This window comes from Mirounga leonina, unplaced genomic scaffold (genome assembly GCF_011800145.1).
Source record: "Mirounga leonina isolate KUSES-001 unplaced genomic scaffold, KU_Mleo_1.0 Mir_173, whole genome shotgun sequence".
NCBI lineage: Eukaryota > Metazoa > Chordata > Mammalia > Carnivora > Phocidae > Mirounga > Mirounga leonina.
In genome coordinates this window covers 43,684,470-43,705,076 of record NW_023270447.1, presented here as the reverse complement: position 1 = coordinate 43,705,076, position 20,607 = coordinate 43,684,470, and the positions used below count along the sequence as shown (strand labels likewise).

Here is a 20,607-nt window from a genome sequence, read left to right as displayed (position 1 = left end):
TTAAGCCTTAGGCTCAGGTCATGATCCCAGAGTCCTGGGATCAAGTCCCACGTCAGGCTCCTTGCTCTCTGGGGAGCCTGCTTCTCCCTCTGCCTGCTGTTCCCCCCGCTTGTGTTCCCTCTTCCTCTCTCTCTCTCTGACAAATAAATAAAATCTTAAAAACATAATGTCCAACTTCAACACATTTGCCAATGGTTAGTATTAAGGGGTCAGATGCTTGCTTGATACAGTGCATAAAGAAGCTAAGGTAGAAGGAGGCTTAACGTTTGAATAATGAATATGGTTCAGAAAAGCAATACACTATAGAAAATCATATGAGGGTCCAGAAGAAGAACCAAGAACTCTAAAGGGTTTCTAAAGGGAAACATTTATAAAGATAGTTCAGAAAACATCCAAAAAGAACTTTATGATAAGGTAGGGAAATCTTTTCTCATTCTTGGACCCACCCAGGAAATTCTTAAGACATCTAGGCTAACTATGTCAAAGCTGGGCAAGAAAAAACTTTAATCTTTGAGTCATCTTTGAATAGTCTCTCCACTTATTATTCTCTCAGCCAATTAATTATCAAGTCCTATCCATTCTCTCAACCCTCTTTGGCCTCTCCTTATTTAAGTCATCTCTCGCTTGGATTACTGCAAAGGTCTTCTAGCTGGCTTTCTGAATCAAGTCTTGCTGCCTATGATGGGATGCTTGTGCTTACTGCCCAACATCCATTTCCACTTCTTCTCTGTAGCTGCACCCAAAAATCTCCTTTTGGGGAAAATTCCTCTCTTACTCTTAACCATATAATTTTGGAGAGATTAATCTTACCCTTCAGTTCCAGAAGTGGATTCTTGTGAGCTTAGCTACTTAGTGAATTTCTTTTTTCTTTTTTTCTTTTTTTTTAAAGATTTTATTTATTTATCAGAGAGCGAGAGACAGAGGCAGGCAGAGGGAGAAGCAGGCTTCTTGCTCAGCAAGGAGCCCGATGTGGGACTCGATCCCAGGACCCTGGGATCATGACCTGAGCCGAAGGCAGACGCTTAACCGACTGAGCCACCCAGGCGTCCCTACTTAGTGAATTTCTATTGAATTAATAAAATTACTGATTCACTTATTGATTAGTGAATTCATCTATTCTTCTGATCATACTGATTACCTTAGGCCAATGAGACACAGTAAAATGTTGGGGACTTCTGGGAGCTAACTTATATATTCTTCCTTTGAATCGCTGTAGAAATGTCATTTTCTCAGGGACAATTTCCCTAATCTCACAATTTAGGTTATCCTCCCTTGTTATACACTCCCGTAATACAAATACATTTGCAATTGTTTACAATCTGCTTTCCTTTTTAAGAATATACAGTTCCTGGATGCAGGGCTTTCTATCATACTCATTGCTATATTCCCAGAGTCCAGCACAGCGCCTGAGACCAAATACACAGTGAACAAATCCATAGACCAAGAATGAACATGGAACCCAGAATCAGAGAGAAGGCAAAAAATTGTATTTTAAGAAGAAATGAGCATTCTACCAAACCTAGTTTATTTATTTATTTTAAGATTTTATTTATTTGACAGAGAGACACAGCTAGAGGGGGAACACAAGCAGGGGGAGTGGGAGAGGGAGAAGCAGGCTCCCAGCTGAGCAGGGAGCCTGATGCGGGGCTTGATTCCAGGACCCTGGGATCATGACCTGATCTGAAGGGAGACGCTTAACGACTGAGCCACCCAGGCACCCTCTACCAAACCTAGTTTAAACATCAACCTAAAGCTACCTGATGTTAAAGAATCTGAGTATTTTGGGTTAAATTCCAGTTTAGACTGAACCAAGAGAGGAAATGTGAAATCAGAGAGGACAAATATTATGCCTTTCAAATAAACTTTTTTTTTAAGTTTGCTTGTTTGTTTATTTAGTTAGTTAGTTAGTTCGGTATAAGTAGGCTCCATGCCCAGTGTGGAGTCCATTGTGGGGCTCGAACTCATAACTGTGAGATTAAGACCTTAGCTGAGATCAAGAGTCAGACACTCAACCAACTGAGCCACCCAGGTGCCCCATGCTTATTTATTTTTCTTAGTAATCTCTACACCCAACGAGGGGCTTGAACTCACAACCCTGAGATCAAGAGTTGTATATTTTTCTGACTGAGCCAGCTGGGTGACCCTCAAAGTTTTGACTACACTTTCCTTAATGAGCTCTGTGAACTCATCCATGTCTATGCTTGTGCATTGTCTATCATTTTGGTATTTTCTTACTCATTAATTCAATTAATATTTATTCACTATCTCCTTTATGCATTGCTATAGATGCTAGAGATGGATGAATAAAATGTGATCGTATAGGGAATTTACAGTCTAATTAGAAAGATAGATGTGTAAACAAATAAATTATAATATAACATTGTGGTAAGTGCTGAAAGAAGAAATTAATGATTATTGCTCTCTTTAAACATATGGTATTATTAGTCAGGGTCTTTCAGTTGCAAGTGACAGAAACCCAATATCAAATGGCTTAAGCAGAAAATGGAATCTATTGACTCTTGTAACTAGGAATTCCAGGGAGAGAGCTAAGCTGAGCTACTCAAATAATATTGTTGGGTCTCTCCATTTCTTTCTGGGTTTATGTCTTGCTGTTTAGGCCTCATTTTCTTTTTCTGAAGATGGACTCTGAGGTAGATTGTTGTGGTGCACTGCCCAGTTGCCACCTTTAGGATGGAAGCACTGATTTCTCCCTGCTTTTTGGGAGTGTTGGCTGCTGATGGCTCAAAGCTGAGTCTTTCTCTGTGAATTACCCTTAGACAAAGGGAGGCACCTCATTCCAGGTTATGCCTCCTTTCTGGGAATAACTTGCCTCCACACTGATCAATGAGGGGTTCCAAGCCCTGGCCTCTTGCCTTGATTCAAGACATGTCTGAAGGGCCATCTCAGCTTTAGAGCTACCCATGGGGTCAGCTGAAGGGTCTGAAGAACTTGAGAAGGTCTGACACTTGGCAGACCTATGAATAACAGGGTTGAATTTATTATTAAATTCTGGTTATATAGGAAGAAATGGAGAGAAGTAAAGAGGAGGAAATATGAAGTAAGATCAAAAGATTGTCCTAATTAAAGACCAAGAGCCTTGCCCTGTGACTTCTCTTTAGGATTCTGCAGATCTTCATCAAGTGCTTCCATGTAAGTGGGTCTTTTGTGAAAGCAATGAAGAGACTGGGCTTCCCCCTGGACTTGCTTAGGATGGCAACTGTAGAGCACAGGTATATTTAGGAGTTTAGAGATATAATCCGAAGATAATCTAGAACTTATGTTCTAGAACTTTGCAGAGACATTGGGTAGAGCTATAAACTCTATATGTTAAAAGGTTTAACTAGTGAATATCTGGATATATCTGTCATAGCAACAAATATCTTGTAGAATAAAATATAGCTTTATTTTCTAAATATTCAAGGAACTAATAGCAAAACTAATAAATGCCACCAATCACAGTAAAAGAAAGATAAAATTTCATAGAAATAGAAAGATCTTCACCAAAATCCAAGATGGATTTTTAAAAAAGATTTTACTTATTTATTTGTCTGAGAGAGAGCAGGAGAGCACAAGCAGGGGGAGTGGCAGGCAAAGGGAGAAACAGGTTCCTCACTGAGCAAGGAGCCCAATGTGGGACTCAATCCCAGGACCGATCCCAGGACCAATCCCCTGAGCCAAAAGCAGGCGCTTGCCTTGAGTCACCCAGATGTTCCTAGAAAAGATGGATTTTTATACGTCATTACTTGACTTTGTTATAAAAAAATGAGATAGCAAGAAAAATTAAAAGTTCATTTTCCAAGAAAATTTTAAAAAATAAATTAGGTTCATCCATATATCATTACATGTAAAAATAATCAAAATTTTTGTCTCTGATTAAAACATTACCCAAAGTGTTCCCTGAGGTTTTATTCATTAAACAACAACAAACGGGGCACCTGGGTGAAGCAGTTTGTTGGGCATCAGACTCTTGGTTTCAGCTCAGGTCCTGATCTCGGGGTTGTGAGACTGAACCCTGTGACAGGCTTTGAGTTTAGCATGGAGTCTGCTTGAGACTCTCCCTCTGCGCCCCGCTCTTGCGCTCTCGCTCAAATAAATAAAAATAAATCTTAAAAAAAAAATAAACAACAACAAACCCCCACAACTATCCTCTGAAGAGGTACCTCTGCAAATGAATACAACTGTGAATTTTAAGTCCTTCTAGAAAATAGACAAATGGATTAATTTCTGGGGAACCATTTCTACCCTGTTACTGGGGTTTTTTGATGGTTGTGACTTGCCTGGGAAAAGCACAAATTTGAACTGAAAACAAAACAGCAAATTAAGAGAGCCATCTACTGGCAGGTCATTGAAATCTGTTTAACTCACTAGGTTTTTATGCTGAATGTACTTCGTAAGTAATACTATGATACACTTTCTTGGATACATTTAATGTGACCAACTTTCATGCTATTCTTTGTATGAAGGAGGATATCTTTAATATAATAGTTATAACCTGAAACACAGATACCCATGTTTAGAAGTTATTCTTTAGGGCGCCTGGGTGGCTCAGATGGTTAAGCGTCTGCCTTCGGCTCAGGTCATGATCCCAGGGTCCTGGGATCGAGTCCCGCATCGGGCTCTCTGCTCCTTGGGAGCCTGCTTCTCCCTCTGCCTCTCTCTTTCTGTCTCTCATGAATAAATAAATAAAATCTTAAAAAAAAAAAAAAAAAGAAGTTATTCTTTAAAATTTTTTTTTTTTTTAAAGATTTTATTTATTTGAGAGAGAGAGAGTGAGAGACAGAGAGCATGAGAGGGAGGAGGGTCAGAGGGAGAAGCAGACTCCCCGCCGAGCAGGGAGCCCGATGCGGGACTCGATCCCGGGACTCCAGGATCATGACCTGAGCCGAAGGCAGTCGCTTCACCAACTGAGCCACCCAGGCGCCCACAAGCATAATTTTTTATCCAGCTTTTTTCATTTGCAATTAAAATATAAAGCACATTTCCATGTTATTATGAACTATTGATAAACATTACTATTTCAATCTTCACCCAATTCAAAGTTTGAGATTTGGTTTTTGGTTCAAGTGACAAATTGCCAGTATTAGACTCTTTCCTTTTTCTCCTGGCTCACTGAATTTCTGAGTCTCCTAACACCCAAAATAGTTAATAATTTTCTATCAACAAAGAAAGAGAGAGAGAGAAACTATATTTAGATTCAGAAGAACCTGAAATTGAGTCAGGCTAAGATTTAGTCTAACAGAAGTAATGTTTATGAGCAGTATTTAACTTGCTGTTCTTCCCTGGAGAGCAGTGTAAGGTAGAAGGAAGAGCATAAGTTTTTAAAAAATAATTGGAAAAATGGTTAACTTTCACAAGAATAGAAGGGATTAAAAGAAGGAAAGAGAGAAAGAAAACTGTGAATTTTGAAGTCATACTGACCAGAGTTCAAATCATCTAAAAGTTGAGAAATGTTAGACTAGCCAAGGAGTAGACTATTTACTGCCTACCAGGTTCCAGGTGCCTGAAACACATCAGTTATGCCACTAGCCCCAAGAAAGAGGAATCACTGTCCTATGTCCCCATGCCTTAGAGGGTTGCATATTATACTAAAAACACAAGAGCATCTTTATCATTCTCTTGCAGGTTCTCAGTACTAACCCAGTACAACCTCTCACCCAAAATATTTGTTCTTATTACTAATAATGTTCAGCCCTCAAAGAAATGATTCTTACATCCTTAGCTCTACGTAATGCAACTGTGTTCAAAGGTAGTGGTTTTGGGTTTTGTTGGTGGCAATATCAAAGATAAACATTGCTTCGGAGCATGGAGAGGATTTGAGTGGTAAAATGCTTAGGTAAGAAAAACAAAAGACAATTACCTTGTCAAATCCTTTCTCTCAGAAACCATGAATGCACTAGATTCTTTTTTTTTTTTTTTTAAGATTTTATTTATTTATTTGACAGAGAGAGACACAGCGAGAGAGGGAACACAAGCAGGGGGAGTGGGAGAGGGAGAAGCAGGCTCCCCGCAGAGCAGGGAGCCCGATGTTGGGCTCGATCCCAGGACCCTGGGATCATGACCTGAGCCGAAGGCAGTCGCTCAACCGACTGAGCCACCCAGGCGCCCCAATGCACTAGATTCTTGAATAGCAAGGAATCCTTTCACCATAAAGCTAGTCGTTCACTTTGTTGCTTCTGTTCCTATTCCATTTTGTGCCTCCTTGCAAGGTACTTACGAATTAGCATGGTATTTGCAACAATTGTATAAGGTGACTGTGGTAGGTATTTTTAAAATGGCTTCCAATGATCCCCACCTCCTTGTATGTATGCCCCTTTGTTTTGTTTTCAGTTTTTTTTTTTTTTTTTAAGATTTTATTTTTAAGTAATCTCTACACCCAGTGTGGGGCTTGAACTCACAACCTTGAGATCAAGGGTCTCACGCTCCACCGACTGAGCCAGCCAGGCACCACTGTATGCCTTTTTGTAATCACCTCTCCCTGCGTGTGGGCTAGAGACAGTACATTGTTTCTAATATGTAGAATACAACAAAAGTGACGAGATGTTATTTCTATGATTGGATTTTAAAAGACAATGACATCCATTTGGCTAGCAGACTCTATTGCCTTCTTGGCTCATGTGCTTTAAAGAAACAGGATGATATTGAGGCAAAGAAATGAGAGTGGCTATGACCAATAGCCAGTGAGGAACTACGGCCTTCAGTTCAACAAAGAACTGAATCCTGTCAACAACCACTGATTGAACTTGGAAGCACATTCTTCCCCAGTCATGCTTTCAGATGGGTCCACAGACCTTGGCCATAATCTTGATTACAACCTTGATAGAAACCAGAAAGCAGAGGACCCAGCTAAGTCATGCCCAGATTCCTAATCCCGCCAAATTGTGAAATAATAAATGTTGTTCTTTAAAACCACTAAGAGGGGTGCCTGGGTGGCTCAGTTGGTTGAGCGACTGCCTTTGGCTCAGGTCATGATCCTGGAGTCCCAGGATCGAGTCTCACATCGGGCTCCCTGCTCAGCGGGGAGTCTGCTTCTCCCTCTGACCCTCCTCCCTCTCATGCTCTCTGTCTCTCATTCTCTCTCTCACAAATAAATAAAAATCTTAAAAAAATAAAATAAAATAAAACCACTAAGAGATGGGGGCACTTAGGTGACTCAGTTGGTTCAGAGTCCAACTCTTTTTTTTTTTTTTTTAAAGATTTTTTATTTATTTGACAGAGAGAGACACAGCGAGAGAGGGAACACAAGCAGGGGGAGTGGGAGAGGGAGCAGCAGGCTTCCCTGCCGAGCAAGGAGCCCGATGTGGGGCTCGATCCCAGGACCCTGGGATCATGACCTGAGCCGAAGGCAGACGCTAAATGGCTGAGCCACGCAGGCACCCCGAAAGTCCAACTCTTGATCTTAGCTCAGGTCTTGATCTCAGGGTTGTGAGTTCAAGCCCCATGTTGGGCTCCACGTTGGGCCTGGAGCCTACTTAAAAAGCCAAAAACAAAACCACTAAGAAATGGGTAATTTATTATACAGAACACATAACTAATGCAGTGATTGGTGTAACATTTTGCAGTTTCTTTTTTCTTATTTTTTTGAGAGAGAGTGTGTGAATGGGGGAAAGGGCAGAGGGAAAGAGAGAATTTTTTTTTCAATTTATTAACATATAATGTATTATTGGTTTCAGAGGTACAGGTCTGTGATTCATCAGTCTTATATAATACCCAGTGATCATTACATCACATGCCCTCCTTAATGTCCATCACCCAGTTACCCCATCCCTCTCCCCACGTCCCCTCCAGCAACCCTCAGTTTTTCCTATGATTAAGAGTCTCTTATGGTTTGTCTCCCTCTCTGGTTTTGTCTTGTTTTATTTTTTTCTCTCTTCTCGGATAATCCTTGTTTTGTTTCTTAAATTCCAAGTATCAGTGAGATCATATGATAATTGTCTTAGGAGAGAGAGAATCTTTTTTTTTTTAAAGATTTTATTTATTTATTTGAGAGAGAGAGAATGAGAGAGAGCACATGAGAGGGGGGAGGGTCAGAGGGAGAAGCAGACTCCCTGCCGAGCAGGGAGCCCGATGCGGGACTCGATCCAGGGACTCCAGGATCATGACCTGAGCCGAAGGCAGTCGCTTAACCAACTGAGCCACCCAGGCGCCCGTGGAGAGAGAGAATCTTAAGCAGGCTCCACGTTCAATGCAGAGCCCAGTGTGGGGCTGGATCTCATGACCTTAGCTGAAATCAAGAGCTGGATGTTTAACCAACTGAGCCACCCAGGCGCCCAGATTTTGCAGTTTTGTTTTTTTTTTAAAGATTTTATTTATTTATTTATTTGGCAGAGAGACACAGCAAGAGAAGGAATACAAGCAGGGGTAGTGGGAGAGGGAGAAGCAGGCTTCCCGTGGAGCAGGGAGCCTGACCCGGGGCTCGATGCCAGGACTGTGGGATCATGACCCGAGCCGAAGGCAGACGCCCAATGACTGAGCCACCCAGGTGCCCCCAGATTTTGCAGTTTTAAACATTATATATTACTCTTAAGTGTGTGTATATATATATGTATATATACATATATATAGGCTTAAACATAAAAAACATTTTATTTATCATAAAAATATAATTAGTGATGTTGAGCATTTTTTCATGTGCTATTGACTATCTGTATATATCTATTGGAGAAGTATCTATTCAAGTCCTTTGCTCATCTTTTAATTGGGTTGTTGTCTTTTTGTTTCTGATCTGTTAGTTCTTCGTACATTCTGGATATTAAACCTTTATCAGATAAATGGCTTGCAAATATTTTTTCCATTCTGTGGATTATCTTTTCACCTCCTTCACAGTGTCCTTTGATGCATGAAAGCTTTTAAATTTTGATGAAGTCCACTTATCTTTTTCTTTTTTGTGCTTTGGTGTCACATCTAAGAAGCCATGGCTAAATCCAGGTTATGAAAGTTTACCTGTATGTTTTCTTCTAAGAGTTTTATTATTTTAACCTTTATATTTAGATCTTTGATCCATTTGGAGCTAATTTTTAAATATGGCATGGGAATATCATATGGTTAGGGATCCAAATTTATTCTTTTTTTTTTTTTTAAGATTTATTTATTTATTTTATTTATTTTTTTAAAGATTTTATTTACTTATTTGAGAGAGAAAGAGTGAGAGAGAGAAAGAGCACAAGAGGGGGGAGCGGGAGAGGGAGAAGCAGACTCCCTGCTGAGCAGGTAGCCCGATGCGGGACTCGATCCCGGGACTCCAGGATCATGACCTGAGCTGAAGGCAGTCGCTTAACCAACTGAGCCACCCAGGCGCCCCCCAAATTTATTCTTTTGCATGTGGAAATCCAGTTGTCCCACCACTATTTGTTGAAGAGACTATTCTTTTGCCACTAAATGGCCTTGGCATGTATTGCTTTTTTCTCCCTCTAATTTTTTTTCATTGTGGCAAAATATACATAACTAAAGTTTACTATTTTAACCATTTTTAAGTGCACTGTTCAGTAGCATTAAGTACATTCACATTGTGGTGCTGCCATCACCGCCATCTATCTCTAGAACTCATTTCATCTTTCAAAACTGAAACGCTATACCCGTTAAATAATAATTCTTCATTCCCCCCTCCCCCCAGCCCCTGGCAATCACCATTCTACTTTCTATCTCTGAATGTGACTACTCTGGGTAGCTCATGTAAGTAGAACCACACAGTATTTGTCTTTTTGTGACTGGATTATTTCACTCAGTATAATGTCCTCAGGGTTCATTCATGTTGTATCATGTATCACAATTTCTTACTTTTTAAAGGCTGAATAATATTACATTGTGTGTCTATATACATTTTGCTTATTCATTCACTTGTTGATGAACCCTTGGGCATCTTCCACCTTTAGCTATTGTGAATAATGCTGCTATGACCAGGGTGTACAGCATGAACTGCTTTTTGTTAGCAAAAACCTTTCCCAGAAGCTCCCTAGCAAATTTTCCTTCACATCTCATTGCCTGGAATTGTGCCACATGTTCATAGCCTAAACCAAAAGAAATGGGCCACATTGTTTGGTTAGAGTCTAAACTATAGGCAAATCATAATTTAACCTGTAGGCTTTGGGGAAGGAATATCTCTGCCCAGAAGCTCTGGGCTGTAAGGAGGATGTGGAATCCATTATAAAACAAGGATGTGAGTGTAAGTCAGTTTGCACCTTCTGCTGCCAAGAGTCCTGAAAGCTACACACAGTTAGGGTGAACCTCAGATTTATATAGAATTTCTGCTTTGAAACCTTGAGGCTGGTGAATATACCTCATATTCCTGTCATCCTTGGTCATCATCTTTCTTTTTGTGCTCTCACCTGTGCTTCCCTTTCCCCTGACCCAATCCTCTTACTACTTTTCTCCCTTAGAAATCTTTCCATTCCTTCTCTCATGCTCTAATTTGCTACAACATGATTCTCCTCACAGAATTCACTTCCTGGACTTTTTAAAAAATAATATTTTATTTATTTATTTGAGAGAAAGAGAGTAGGAGCAGGGATGGGGGTGGGGAGGGCACAGAGGGAGGGGGGGCAGCAGAGGGAGAGAGAGAAGCAGACTCCCTGCTGAGCAGGTGAGCAAGGAGCCCGTGGACAACTGGGGCTCTATCCCAGGAACCTGGGATCATGACCCCAGCCTAAGGCAGATGCTTAACCGACTGAGCTACCCAGGTGCCCCTCACCTCCTGGTCTTATTGAATGCTGACTTTTCTCTGGATTTGGTCTCTCTGCAACTTTCTTGAATTTATGTGTTTTTATTTTTGTCTTTTTGTTCTCATTTATTCATGCACACCAGGTTCAGAGATGAGTTCAGCTCTCTCCCTCATTCTGTAATCCTCTGATTTTATGTAAAAATCCTGTTCCATGAAGGATTTTGAGACATTTGTATATACCATTCTCTACCTTGCCTCATTCCTGGGTTATGAGCTTACATCCCTATCTACCTAGCTCACAATCTTATCCATGTCCAAGGACACCTGGTGGCTCAGTCAGTTGGGCATCAGCTTTCGGCTCAGGTCATGATCCCAGGGTCTTGGGATCGGGTCCTGCATTGGGCTCCCTGCTCAGTGGGGAGCCTGCTTCTCCCTCTACCTGCTGCTCACCCTCTCTCTCTTTCTCTCTGACAAATAAATAAATAAAATCTTCAAACAAAAAAAATCTTATCCATGCCCATTTTTTCAACCATCATCTAAAGTTGATAACTCCCAAAGGTATATAGTGAGCTCAAATCTTTCTCTTAAACTTCATATCTAACTGCCTCCTGGATATAGCCATCTGGCAATTCTTTAAGCATTTCTTTTTTTTTTTTTAAAGATTAAAAAAAAAAGGTTTTATTTTCAAGTAATTTCTACACCCAATTTGGGGCTCAAACTCACAACTCTGAGATCAAGGGCCGCAAGCTCTTCTGATTGAGCCAGCCAGGTGCCCCAACCATTCCTAACTCAACATATGGAAAATTGGAAAAGCAGAAACCTGGGGGTCTTTCTTGATTCCTTCTCCCCCTCATACCTCCTTTTGATTCTATTATTCTAATATCTCTGACCAATTCTTTTGTTTTTTTAAAATCACTATTTACTTCAGATTTCCCATTTTTAAATATGAATTATGAAAACAATATCTTAACTGTTCTTTTCAGCCCAAAACATTCTCCATAACACTGCAGCCTAAAATGCAATCTAATTATGTCATTCCCTAAATGGTTCCCTATATAACCAGGTTAAAGTCCAAGATTTTTAACATAGTACACAAGACCCCTTTAGGAAATAGCCCCAGTCTGTCTTTCCAGTTTTGTATCCTACCACTCCCTCACTCTCATGTTCCAGCTGTAATGAATTTATTCTACATTGGTTGAGCCTCCCTCTTCTGCAGTTGGTGAATTATTTTTGCCATTTAAGTTATCTCAGGACTTTCTCCTCTAAGGTCCCTCAATTTGAGAGTAACTGACACTCCTTGTTCTCTTAATACCTTGTCCATATCTCTATCATAATGTTTATCACACTGTATTGTGGGACCATAATTTTCCTATCTGAATTCTCTTCATATTTCCAGGATTTAGCACAGTGCTGGGTGTTTGGTAGATATAAGCTGTGGCTAGATCGTGTGTGGCATTTCAAGACTAAGGTTTACTTTGCAGCACTTGCTGAATGTGGCTATGTAATGAAAAGGAGGATGGAATAATATTGCATTTAGGAGGGAAGCTGAATCCACTGAACTCACTTTCAAAATTATGAGGATTCTGTAGCTAGGTTGAGGTACAGAAGGCAGTGGAGAAATAGAAAAAGATTGAAGATGTAGGAGAGGTGATGGAAATAAGGTCACTTGGAAAGGAGGAAAGGTTTTAAGTTTTCCTCAAAATATTTTTTTTAGCTTTTGAAGGCCTACAAGTTATTGGTCTCATCAAAGGCTGGGCTCAATTTATCTCAAGATAATATTCTTGACCAGGGATTCATGTTACACATTTACTTATTAAACAGACCTTTCATCTCTCCTTGGGTTCAGAAGGGAAATGGATAAAGAAGTATTCTTGGTAGAAGTTAAGGATTAAAAGTTTACTAAAAAATCTTGAGTTGTGGGCGCCTGAGTGGCTCAGTTGGTTAAGCGACTGCCTTCGGCTCAGGTCATGATCCTGGAGTCCCTGGATCGAGTCCCGCATTGGGCTCCCTGCTCAGCAGGGAGTCTGCTTCTCCCTCTGACCCTCCCGACCCTCCCCCTTCTCATGCTCTCTCTCTGTCTCTCTCTCTCAAATAAATAAATAAAATCTTAAAAAAAAAAAATCTTGGGGCGCCTGGGTGGCTCAGCTGGTTAAGCGACTGCCTTCGGCTCAGGTCATGATCCTGGAGTCCCGGGATCGAGTCCCGGGATCGAGTCCCGCATCGGGCTCCCTGCTCGGCAGGGAGTCTGCTTCTCCCTCTGACCCTCCTCCTTCTCATGCTCTCTGTCTCTCATTCTCTCTCTCTCAAATAAATAAATAAAATCTTTAAAAAAAAAAATCCTTAAAAAAAAAAAATCTTGAGTTGTATCACAATCAATGCTACTAGGATGGCTGGTATGGTTTCAAAGTATATGCCTGGGATATGATGACATTTTAGAAAGGTCTTGACACTTAAAATAGATGTTGTTATATATATATATATATATATATATTTTATATATATATTTATATACATACACATACACATACATATATATATTTTATATATATATATACATACACACACAGCAATAAATGTTCTTTCATGTTTTTGAGTGCATTCTGATTAATGAAATATTCTGGTTTTAATACCTGTTTTATTATATAATCTGAATTACTAATTAAGAAAATGAAGCTCAGATGTTAAAAATAGCTTATATTAAAACTACATAGTATGGTGGCGCCTGGGTGGCTCAGTCGTTACGCATCTGCCTTCGGCTCAGGTCATGATCCCAGGGTCCTGGGATCGAGCACCGCATCGGGCCCCCTGCTCCATGGGGAGTCTGCTTCTCCCTCTCCCACTCCCCCTGCTTGTGTTCCCTCTCTCTGTCAAATAAATTAATTAATTAAATATTAAAAAAACAAACTACATAGTATGAGTAAGAAGGGAGTGTCAGGGCTTCAGACATCACTCTGAACTCCCACAAACACTTATGGAGAGCAAATTACTCTGAACAAAGTACTATGTTAGAGCTGAGAGGGACACAAATATTTAAGATGTGGCTCCTGCCTCTTAGAAGGTATATTAGCTAGTATAGAGTTCCAATTAACCAAATGCATAAGTGATTATTAGTAGATTATGTTACATATATTTTACTTTCCGTTTTCTATTCTGATAAGGCTCTCTTATCATTTCCCTTTTAAATCTTTCCCAACTATCAAAATTCTCTGTGCTTCAGAAATGGACTGTAGTGGCTGAATAAAGTGCTTTGTCCTTAGCAGCACTAATTGTGTATTTGTTGCACTGAAATGAATATCTTGTCCAGCTTTAACTCTCCTATGCTTGGCAATTGGCTGAATTGGAAAGTCAAAGACACGTTTAAAAGTGAGGACCGAATATTGCTGAGTATTGCAGCTGCCAAGAATCTCCTTTTAAAACCTAAAGTCTGTTACATAAATTATGTACTCTTTAAACCCTCTTCCATGTTCATTTACACAATTGATCATTGAAATTACTTTAGAATATGCATATCAATTATTTAGCATATTTTAAAAGCTTCCTTAATAACATCTTTAATAAGTGGATGCAATTATGTATTTATTTACTGCAAACAGTTATGAATAACAGATAACCTAATTATAGTTTATCATTACCTCTAATCATTCCAATGGAAAGGTTTCTCTTACTGCATTCATATTGTTGGTGCATGAGTATGGAAAGCAGCAGATTGTTTTCTGTGATCATAGATTTTAAATATTTACTCGCTAGTGCTGCATAATTCAGCACACTGTAGTTGGAAAGCAGTTTGTATGGTAGTGGATGCCTTGTCGGTGTTACAGAATACAGTTTCCCTCTGTGACTTCTGTGTGAGGTTGTAAAAATGGAAAGTATTCTACTTCGTTTTTCTAACCAATTAAAATCTGTTTAGCTGTAAATCCATAGAAAACCAATGTTTATGGTATATATCAATTTTATTTTGTGTAATTACCATATAGTTTAAGAATTCAAGCATTGTTTCTCATGGGCTACTAGTGCACAATATCAAAAATAAAATATATTCAGGGCGCCTGGGTGGCTCAGTTGGTTGAGCGACTGCCTTCGGCTCGGGTCAAGATCCTGGAGTCCCGGGATCGAGTCCCGCATCGAGTCCCGCATCGGGCTCCCTGCTCAGCGAGGTGTCTGCTCCTCCCTCTGACCCTCTTCCCTCTCGTGCTCTCTGCCTCTCATTCTCTCTCTCAAATAAATAAATAAAATCTTTAAAAAAAAATAAAATAAAATATATTTATTCAGGGGCGCCTGGGTGGCTCAGTTGTTAGGCCTCTGCCTTCAGCTCAGGTCATGATCCCAGGGTCCTGGGATCGAGCCCCGCATCGGGCTCCCTGCTCAGCGGGAAGCCTGCTTCTCCCTCTCCCACTCCCCCTACTTGTGTTCCCTCTCTCGCTGTCTCTCTTTCTGTCAAATAAATAAATAAAATTAAAAAAAAAATTCATTCTTGGTAATCTAAATCTTTATGAAAGTAACAAAAAGGCATCCAGACAGCTTGTTTGATACATGCTATCTGTCCTAAGAAATCAAAACAAAGTTCTGTTATTTTAAAATATGGAACCACAGGCTATTTAATGAGGCAAGAAAACAGTTATTTTGTTTTGTTCACTCTAATAAATGTTACATTTATGATCTTGCTATATCCTTTGTGTGACTGGTTACTTGGTTGCCTTACCACATAATAGAAAATAAATAGTTCTAGTTATAATGAAAATAATCCAAACCATTAACCCGTTAAAAAAGTGAAAAAATTTTAAAATTTAATTTTGAACTTTCAACTCGGCATTCTGAAAGATTTCCTTTGCCATGTGGGTGCACAGTCCGGCAGTACAGATTGTTAATTTTTCACTCCCAGCTCTTACTATAATTTCTTACGCAATTCAGGAGCATGTGTGGCAGTCCTTGTTCCAACACAATCTTTCAGTACTGCAAAACGACCTAGGATTACACTTCGCAATAATTTAGTATCATACTCCTTATGAGTGTGGATAAAAATTTCCATTTCATAAAAAGCGTTTATACTCTCTTAAGTTTCAATCCTTGAAAATAATCGGAATGTGGAAAATGCACACATTCCTTAATATTTTATAAGTATTTACCTACCGTCTCAACTATAGCTTGGCTTAGAGAACCTTCACAAACAGGATAGCACAGAATAGCGGCATTTTTATCAAAATGGGTCTACATTTTCCCAAGGAATTTAGTGACTCCTCTGAAATCACATCTCGGGTCTGCGGCTGTCAGGAGGAGGGCAAAGAATGAGGGGGCGCAGTGCATACTGGGTCTTGTAGTTCTGGTGCCAAAGGAGAGGGCGTGGCGTGGCGTGGCACGCTGGGAGTTGAAGTCCAATTGTCTCGCGGGAACTCCAAGCAGGCGTAATGTGGATTGTCTATCAGAGACACCAATTACAGATAGATACTTTCCCTTGGCTCTGCGCTTGCTGTATTGGTGATCTAGGGGCTGGGGTGGCGGACAGTGGGGAAAAAGGATGAAGTGGAGGAGCATGGCTCTGTGGGCCGTTGATGTTGCTACGACTAATCAAAAGGATTTAGTGCCCCGGAAGTGGCTGACCTACTGGGATCGAAGGGGGAGGCCTTTCCTCTCACTACGGTGGCCGGGGAGCTCGAGTGTCTGTGGCTGCGGCGCTGAGGTCGGAGCGTCTGCGTGTGTACTGGCTGCTTTTGGGGCGGCTTCTGCTAGAGCTGGAACATTTCCCGGGTTGGTGGCTCCTGCACATTTTTTACACTTCTCCAGTTCTGTTTCGGTGAGGGGCGATTTGAGCCTAGCGGAGTCAGGAGAAGGTTGGGACTTGGTGTTTCTGGTCCCCAAATGACCGGGTTTTTGGGGGACCCTGCCCTCTGTGGAGATCCTGTGGCCAACTGTTTAGGCTCTCTTTGAGGATTTTGGCGCCTCCCTCATCTACTTTCTAGTGTAATTTGTCTTCTGACCCCTGGCCCTTCCTGGGCTCCAAACCTAACAAACCGTAAGCCTTCCTGTAGGCAGCTGTTCCCCTCTCCTTGTAGCTTTTCTTGGTATTCCAGATACGACCTCTTGTCCCCTAAGCTATCGCATCCGTTTAACTTTTTCCCATTAAAAAAAAAAAAAAAAACAACAAACGAGAGAGAGAAATGAAAATCAGAACCAAAACTTAGATTCTGAAGGTCTCAATCTTCTCATTCCTAATACCTTTCCTCCTTTTTGGCCTTTGTTACTTCTGCAGACCTTAACACACTCGCTTGAATATCTTTTTTTTTTTTTTTTAAGATTTTATTATTTATTTGAGAGAGAATGAGATAGAGAGCATGAGAGAGGGGGAGGGTCAGAGGGAGAAGCGGACTCCCCGCCGAGCAGGGAGCCCGATGCGGGACTCGATCCCGGGACTCCGGGATCATGACCTGAGCCGAAGGCAGTCGCTTAACCGACTGAGCCACCCAGGTGCCCCTCGCTTGAATATCTTAATGCCTTTCCATCCAGACATTAACGTTCACTCCCTTTATCTGGTTCTCACGCATCCTCAACGCTTCCACCTCCATCCCATCTAAGGGCTTTATAGGTTGGAAGTTCGAATACATTCTTAGGATGACTGGTGAATCTGAGAGACGTCAGTGGTCAACTCGCCATATCTCTGCTTATAGAGTTTCTATTTATTTAAGATTTCTTTGGCTTCCATTTTCGTTTTGTGTTGATTATTTTCCCACAAGGGGTTTGCTGCTACTCTACAGTTAGAGGAGAATACCTTGTCCGACAGCTCTTTGAATCTGAATTACTTAGGTGGGATATTTCCCCCCTCTATTCTTAGTCGGGACATATATCCCCTGTGGAATTTGCAATGATTTTGTGTCAGTTAATAGCAGATAGACACAAGGGAATGCTCTTTCCTTCTTGCTTGCTTGTGATCTCTTAATTAGATAATGAGTCATTGAAAGTACCCAGAGGGATTGGAAAAGCTTTAAAAGGTAAAGTGTATGTATGTTCCAGTTTACAAATTAATAAAGCTTCTTTCCTGAAGGAAGAGTTTCTAATTGGTACAATAATCTGATGCTATATTGATTTATCAGTTCATTCTCTGTAAAATTTTGGGAACGGTTTAAAGTTAAAAATTAGCCAATATAAGGAATTGATAATGGAGTAAAAAAGGTTTAAAAACCATTTAACTAATGCTCTTTTTCTCTAAAATGGAATGCAAATATGTTGAAAAATTTATTTGTTGTAATTATTTGTGGTATATATATTTTTAAGATTTTATTTATTTAGGGGTGCCTGGGTGGCTCAGTCGTTAAGCACCTGCCTTCTGCTCGGGTCATGATCCCAGGGTCCAGGGATTGAGCCCCGCACTGGGTTCCCTGCTCCATGGGAAGCCTGCTTCTCTCTCTCCCATTCCCCCTGCTTGTGTTCCCTCTCTTGCTGTGTCTATCTCTATCAAATAAATAAATAAAGTATTAAAAAAAAGATTTTATTTGTTTGAGAGGGAGAGAGAGAGATGATAGCAAGAGAGCACAAGCATGGGGAAGAGGGGAAAAGCAGGCTCCCCGCCCAGCAGGAAGCACAATGTGGGGCTTGATCCCAGGACTCTGGGATGATGACCTGAGCTGAAAGCAGACACTTAACTGACTGAGCCACCCAGGCGCCCCATGGTGTATTTTTATATATTTTGATACAGCTGGTAAAACAGCATTGTATACTCTTCACTAATACTTTGTAGACAGAAATTTTTGTACTTCCTGGCTTTATGGGGACTGTGTAACTCAAATAAGTTTGCAGTTTTTCTTTTCTTCTGATTATTGCACTATGGAAATCCTAATAGTAAAACTTTTGTTCTTCTTTGAGCAGTCAAATATAATCTATACATGTCAGTAAAATATAAATACTTGTACCCTGTCAAATTGGATTATTCCTAATTAGTCAGAAATGCTTTCAGCCATGCTTATGATTTGGAGCTAAATATATATTTCAGATTTAATTCACTCATAGAATTCTTGATTGGATAAACAATTAAGAGGCTAGATATTATGCGAACTTTTGATATTTTTCCTGAGATTTTATTCATTTTGTAAGCATTTATTGAATATGTCTTGCTATTTAACTATTGTCAGAAAAATCACCAAGGGCGCCTGGGTGGCTCAGTCGTTAAGCATCTGCCTTCCGCTCAGGTCATGATCTCAGGGTCCTGGGATCGAGTCCCGCATTGGGCTCCCTGCTTAGCAGGGTCTGCTTCTCCCTATCCCTCTGCTGCTCCCCCTGCTTGTGCTCTCTCTCAAATAAATAAAATCTTTAAAAGAAAAAAAAATCATCAAAACATTTATTGAGAGCATCCTCTTGTCCTCAGCTCTGTACTAGATGCTGTTAAAGCATTATTGGATTTAATCAATATAACAACTCAGTGAGCTGGTGAACATTATTTACATTTAGCAGATGAAGAAACTGAAGCTCAAACAGTTCAAGTCATTTAGTTAGTCCAGTTCGTTTTGACTCTTCCCACTATACCACAGCTGCAAAGATGTGTTCTCTATCCTGGAATATATAAGGAACATTAATTCAATAAGTAGTTTTTGAAGCAGCTGTTATTTGGTACATGATATATGTTATCTGTTGCTGGAGATATAACAGTGAACAAAAGAGACAAAAGTCCCTGCTCTTGAGGAACTTACATTATAGCAGACTGTATGGGATGTAAACCTTGCCTTCAAGAAGCAGCAAGTACAACCAATATGCTGTATTAGATTTTATGTGTTTTAGAATGTTAAAGTTGAGGGGCGCCTAAGTGGCTCAGATGGTTAAGCGTCTGCCTTCAGCTCAGGTCATGATCCTAGGGTCCTGGGATCGAGTCCCGCATCGGGCCCCCTGCTCAGTGGGGAGCCTGCTTCTCCCTCTGCCTCTGCCTCTCTCTCTCTCTCTCTCTGATTCTCATGAATAAATAAATAAAACATTTAAAAAAAATGTTAAAGTTGAAAAGAGAGATTAACTAGGAATGATTTAACGAAGAAGATGAGATTTAATCTAGAACTAAAGTAGTGACTGTAGATCTGGTAGGTAGAAATGGGGAGGAAAGTGATTCTAGCTTGAGGCATAAAAAGAAGAAAATTCTGAATTGTAGGGGAGAGATAAAAGAGGGACGGACAAATAACTGGACTGCTTTGTATCTTTAGTTCCTTGCACACACAAGTGCACAGTTTTGGTTGAATTTGAAACAAATGTTTAAATGAATGAAGCTATGACAAGAGTTCAGATATATAGCAAGGAGGAATTAGATAGATCTAGTGTTATTTTAATGGGACTGGGAGAAAGGAATAGATTTGATAGCTGTTGGTGAAAGAACCAGTAGGTTCTGTTAATATTCAGTTGGGAGTAGCGTGGTGGCCAAAGGAGAAAGGGAGGCTAGATTACCAAGTTTGAACTGAGTGGACCAGGTGTGTTATTGATTTACTTATTTCATCAAATCATGAGATTAAAAAAAAAATTCCAAGATGCACCTTTGTTTTATGAACCAGTATGAAAGAAAAAAATATTGCCAATGTAACAAAGATCGTCAACTATAAGATGTATTCATTTTCAGAGTTAGAATGTAAACGTATGATCTAGAAATGATGAAATAAAGTACTCCTTATGGTTGGTGGACCTTATAACTAATTTATTTCTGTTTATAAATAAACTTGCAATCTTTGACATGCATTCAATCATTTAGCATTTACTAACTGGGCAGTCTCCTAGGTCACAATGATGAAATGGTGAGTAAATACAATTTCTACCCGCATAGAACATATTGTATAACTGAGGAGGCAGACATAAATCAAATGTTCAAAGAAATTTAAAGTTTGCAGTTATTTAAGTGCTATAAGAAAGGACTTGATGTTATACAGAGGAAAAACTGCTTACAAGAGGGACAGCAGTGTGGATGGGGAGAGGCCAGATGAAAAGATGAAAATATCCTG

The 20,607-nt window shown here is 40.1% G+C and overlaps 1 protein-coding gene across 4 annotated transcripts in view; it reads left to right on the top strand.

The window, feature by feature from the left end:
* Positions 1 to 16,152: 16,152 nt before the first annotated feature.
* ATG4C (autophagy related 4C cysteine peptidase) overlaps positions 16,153 to 20,607 on the top strand; it is an 87,648-nt gene continuing 83,193 nt past the window's right edge. The window contains exon 1 of one of the 4 annotated variants that reach the window (XM_035018388.1): positions 16,153 to 16,396. The gene's annotated coding sequence lies outside the window, so the exon portion shown is untranslated. Of the gene's footprint in view, positions 16,397 to 16,423; positions 16,443 to 20,607 lie in introns of those variants that run through there. The other 3 variants (XM_035018384.1, XM_035018389.1, XM_035018387.1) reach the window with 3 other exon arrangements.